Source organism: Pseudophryne corroboree, chromosome 7 (assembly GCF_028390025.1).
Source record: "Pseudophryne corroboree isolate aPseCor3 chromosome 7, aPseCor3.hap2, whole genome shotgun sequence".
NCBI classification, from domain to species: Eukaryota; Metazoa; Chordata; class Amphibia; order Anura; family Myobatrachidae; genus Pseudophryne; species Pseudophryne corroboree.
This window is the reverse complement of record NC_086450.1, coordinates 437145855-437151900: the sequence shown is the minus strand read 5'-3', so window position 1 is coordinate 437151900 and position 6046 is coordinate 437145855.

Here is a 6046-nt window from a genome sequence, read left to right as displayed (position 1 = left end):
CCTTCAGTTACGCTCACAGTATATACACTTTAAAAATCAGTAGCATGTGCCTCTCAAGGCCGTAGCTTTAAGAACACAGAAGATTAGAACTAGAAATGATGTTTTCATTTCAAGAATAACTCCAGAGGTTATAGTTACAAAAAAGGGAGCTACAGAGTACATATGAGTATTTTAAAAGTACACAAAGATTACAGACAATTTCAGAGAAAATAAAAAGAATAAAACATTGTTCAAGTCGCCTTTCAGATTCGAACAATGCTGGATTAAGGTTGCTCCTGTTATAAGTTGAACATCCTCGCCATATGACTACCTTAACAAATGACAATGAATCACCTACAGACACATCTTTATCCTTTGTTACTCAGGCAGAGGCGTTTGCATCCCTGCGATGCGATTGCAGGACCCGTTCTGCACATGCGCAGAGCGTACAGGACACCGGCATCGGGCAAATGCAGTAAGGATCACATAAGCCTTTTTCAGCAATTCCTATCACCTTCCTTCAAAAGAATTTGACACCTCTGTGGATTAGCAGGATGGCAGTGCCAGTTACACAGGCCTTCCTGCTGGGTAGAGTTTACATACATTTCTTTTATAATCCAAATGTCCCCTGACTCAGTTCAATTACCTGGAGTGAATTACAGAATGGCATTTTGGCATACAGTTTTTCCAGACACACTATACATGGTTACAACATACAATATGAACAGTACCATATTGTGGGATCAGACACGGGATGGATCCTGACACAATATCAGGCTGGGGCATGATAGGCCCACCGGGAAAATGCAAACATAGATACTCATATTTAGGGGTGTGGCCAGCCTCCACACAGGCTTGAATAACCATTATATATAGTAATATACTGCTAGTGCATAGTAATGTACAAGATTAATAATAGCAATACACTGTAGAGAATACACCATAGTCCTGTGCAGAATAATGTAACATGCGTATAATGTAAATTATAATTCAAGTGCACAGTCTGGAAAATGATTCCAGTGGAGCACACCGGGGGTTTCTCCTGTGCCCCTGTGGGCCAGTCCAACCCTGTTCCGACACCTAGGGAAATGTGTGAGGACACAAATCTTGGACGACGAGGAAGAATAGCAGATATTACCTGGAGACCAGGCAGCGGAAGTCAGTAGGTAAGAGGAGGGGAAGGCTTCAATAGCCAATACCACCTGATGGTGTTCACTTATTGGGCACAAGCTCCATTTGTTACATGCAGCCACATCGCAGCCCCTTATACACCTCTCAGTCTGCTGTGCTTTGGGAACGCAACGGGTATCTCTGATATCTGATGAAGACCCTTTTAATACATATGGAGCTTATTTGTCTACCTTTCTTTTTTCGCGGAGATACAGGTGGGCAGCGGGCAGTCTGGATTTGTTGCATCATTAGTAGTGATGAGCGGGTTCGGTTTCTTGGAATCCGAACCCCCCCCGAACTTCACCCATTTTACACGGTTCCGAGGCAGATTCGGATCTTCCCGCCTTGCTCGGTTAACCCGAGCGCGCCCAAACGTCATCATCCTGCTGTCGGATTCTCGCGAGATTCGTATTCTATATAAGGAGCCGCTCAGTGTGCTGCAAATATCTGTGCTCAGTGTGCTTGCAAATATCTGTGCTCAGTGTGCTGAAAATATCTACGTTCTCTGCCTGAAAAACGCTCCATATCTGTGCTGCATTGTAGTATAGGAGGACAGTGCAGAATTTTGCTGACCAGTGACCACCAGTATTATATAGCAGTACGGTACAGTAGTCCACTGCTCTACCTACCTCTGTGTCGTCAAGTATACTATCCATCCATACCTGTGCTGCATTTTAGTTGTGCGCAGTATTATATAGTAGGAGGACAGTGCAGAATTTTGCTGACCACCAGTATATAATACATAGCAGTACGGTACAGTAGTCCACTGCTCTACCTACCTCTGTGTCGTCAAGTATACTATCCATCCATACCTGTGCTGCATTTTAGTTGTGCGCAGTATTATATAGTAGGAGGACAGTGCAGAATTTTGCTGACCACCAGTATATAATATATAGCAGTACGGTACAGTAGTCCACTGCTCTACCTACCTCTGTGTCGTCAAGTATACTATCCATCCATACCTGCGGTGCATTTTAGTTGTGCGCAGTATTATATAGTAGGAGGACAGTGCAGAATTTTGCTGACCACCAGTATATAATATATAGCAGTACGGTACAGTAGTCCACTGCTCTACCTACCTCTGTGTCGTCAAGTATACTATCCATCCATACCTGTGGTGCATTTTAGTTGTGCGCAGTATTATATAGTAGGAGGACAGTGCAGAATTGTGCTGACCACCAGTATATATATAGCAGTACGGTACAGTACTCCATTGATCTACCTCTGTGTCATCAAGTATACTACAAAAGTTCAGTAAAATGACTCAAAAATCAAAATTAAAAGCATCTGATGAGAAGCGTAAACTTGCCAATATGCCATTTACGACAGCACTCATCCTCTCGCTAGAAAACTGCAGTGCCACTCCTAGGTGGGCCAGGTGTTTGTGTCGGCCACTTGGGTCTCTTAGCTTAGCCATCCAGCGACCTCGGTGCAAATTTAGGACTAAAAATAATATTGTGAGGTGTGAGGTGTTCAGAATAGACTGGAAATGAGTGGAAATTATGGTTATTGAGGTTAATAATACCATGGGATCAAAATGACCCCCAAATTCTATGATTTAAGCTGTTTTTTAGGGTTTTTTGAAAAAAGCACCCGAATCCAAAACACACCCGAATCCGACAAAAAATTGTGAGGGAGGTTTTGCCAAAACGCATCCGAATCCAAAACACGTCCGCGGAACCGAATTCAAAACCAAAACGCAAAACCCGAAAAATTTGCGGTGCACATCACTAATCATTAGGCTCTGCCCCCTTGCAGAAAAATGACTACAATTGGCTCTTATTTGTATAAGGGCCAAAATGGTGCATTTTCATATAAATGCATCACAAGGCCCCGACCCCTCCTCGAAGACCCCAGGATTTCCTATATTAATCTCCACATTCTGCCCACAACACTAGAAAGTGGGCAGGCTGCGGGAGGGCTGCCCACTCTTCAGGGGCTGCGGGGGCCTACACAAAAATTTGTGTGTCTCCCACAAGTTGATCCTCTAAAAAATTTATTCGTGACTGCACCAAGTCACTATGAAATGTTTGTCCTAGCTCAGCAGCCCCATTGTCCCTTCCTCCTTGGTGGCCCCCTGACAGCTGGAGTCCGGAGGCCAATGCTTCCACTGCCTCTGGGAGTTATACCACTGCTCTCACTTCGGAGCTTCGCTCCTGATTGAATCTCCCGCTATAGATTGTAATGTTATGTGCAGGGCACGCTTACCCCATTCTCTGGTTACTATTATCTAACTGTTTTGTTCCCAATTATTTGCATGATGAAGCCCTTCTGGAGTGTGCGCACGCTTGGAAGCCGCACTGCGCGCGTGCACACAGTGAGATGGGACGGTATCTCACATATGTAAATGTCTATGCCTGACTGACAGGGAGAGGCATTTGTGAGGCAGGAGGGGGCGTTGCCGCAATGTATTTGGGGCGTCATTGCGCGGGGGGGGGGGGGGGGGCGGGCTGGACAACGCTGGCGTGGCCAGACCGTTTGCGGGGCAGGCCGCGGCAGCTGCGTGACGTAACTGCAGCCTCTGCAAGCCTAAACATGGCGGATATCCATCTTCCTTAAGGCTACCCTCAACATGCGAGTGCGTCGCTGCTGAGTGAAGCGTTCGCATGTTAGAGGGGGGGAGGGCCCGGCATGTGGGGCAGACCCCCACATGGTAGTGTGAAAAATCGCACAAGTACAACCCATGCTGAATTAGGCCCATAAGGCACAACAGAATATGCTGGTGTTATATAAGTAACTGTTAATCAATACATACATAATTGGGTGTCCAATTTACTGCACATACACAACCAGTGTTGCATCTGGGTCATGCGGAATCCTTAGCTTGACAGCAAAGCTGGTCATAGGGTTAGCAATATATACTACATTATACTTGGCGTTTACTCTGAACGCTCTCAAGTGTAGATGTTTACCCTACACAACCAGCTGCAGAATGTTCTCCAAAGTTTATAGAAGCCCTAAGCATTTGGATATGAAAAAGAAGACGTAAGCAAAGGTCTACTGCCAGTGACTTTGGAGACAGTAAATCAACTAGCTGGAGAGCAGTCCATACAAGCAGTAGCAAAGTTAATACAAATAAACTGTCTCATATACCCTGTAGTACTGATGACATCAACAAATTCTCATACCAGCCCCTGAGTCCCAGTGTTTGGAAACAGGAAACTTTTCCCCCCAACGCTGCATGGGCCTAATTCAGACCTGATTGCTAGCAGGCATTTTTTGCACTGCTGCGATCAGATAGTCACCGCCTACAGGAGGAGTGTATTTTCGCTGTGCAAGTGTGTGTACGCATGTGTAGCAGAGCTGACAAACAGATTTTGGGGGTCTTTCCGAGTTGATCGCTCGCTAGCAACTTCTTGCTGCGCTGCGATCAGGTTAAATCTCGGCAAATCTGCGCATGCGTATGCACCGCAATGCGCAGGCGCGTCGTACGGGTACAAAGAGGATCAGTGCTGGGCAATGGATTTAACAAAGAATCCATTCGCACAGCCGATCGCAAGGTGAATGACAGGAAGAGGGCGTTTATGGGTGTCAACTGACCGTTTTCTGGGAATGGTTGGAAAAATGCAGGCGTGTCCAAGCGTTTGCAGGGCGGGTGTCTGACGTCAATTCCGGGACCAATAAGACTGAAGTGATCGCAGTGGCTGAGTAAGTCCAGAGCTACTCAGAAACTGCAAAAACGAGTTTTATGGTAAGAACTTACCTTTGTTAAAACTCTTTCTGCGAGGTACACTGGGCTCCACAAGGATAGACTTAGGGGTGTAGAGTAGGATCTTGATCCGAAGCACCAACAGGCTCAAAAGCTTTGACCTTCTTCCCAAGATGCATAGCGCCGCCTCCTATATCACCCCGCCTCCGTGCACAGGAGCTCAGTTTTGTTAACCAGCCCAATGCAGTAGCAAGTAAAAGAGACGACAACTGACAGTTGCCACAAACACCACACTCTCCCGACAGGAGAAGTGTCAGCAGCTAATGCCATATCAACCCAAAGAAGCTAAGTGCGTCAGGGTGGGCGCCTTGTGGAGCCCAGTGTACCTCGCAGAAAGAGTTTTAATAAAGGTAAGTTCATACCATAAAACTCGTTTTCTGCTGCGGGGTACACTGGGCTCCACAAGGATAGACATAGGGGATGTCCTAAAGCAGTTCCTTATGGGAGGGGACGCATTGTAGCAGGCACAAGAACCCTGCGTCCAAAGGAAGCATCCTGGGAAGCGGCAGTATCGAAGGCATAGAACCTTATGAACGTGTTCACAGAGGACCACGTAGCCGCATTTCACAATTGCTCAAGGGTCGCACCATGTTGGGCCGCCCAAGAAGGTCCAACAGACCGAGTAGAATGGGCCTTAATGTGATCAGGAGCAGAGAGACCAGCCTTCACATAAGCATGTGCAATCACCATTCTAATCCATCTGGCCAGAGTTTGCTTGTGAGCAGGCCAGCCCTGTTTGAGAAACCCAAACACAACAAAAAGAGAATCAGATTTCCTAATAGGAGCAGTTCTCTTCACATAGATACGGAGAGCCCGTACCGCATCCAAAGACCGCTCTTTTTGGAGACACATCAGGAGAAACAAGTGCCGGAACTACAATCTCCTGATTAAGGTGGAACGAAGAAACCACCTTAGGTAGATAGCCGGGATGAGTCCTAAGAACCGCCCGGTCACGGTGAAATATCAGATATGGGGAACTACAGGACAAGGCACCCAAATCCAACACTCTTCTAGCTGAAGCAATAGCCAGCAGAAACACCACCTTAAGGGAAAGCCACTTAAGGTCAGCTGAACCAAGAGGTTAAAACGGAGACTCTTGTAACGCCCCCAAAACCACCGACAAGTCCCAAGGAGCCACAGGCGGGAAATAGGGAGGTTGGATACGCAACACGCCCTGAGTAAAGGTAT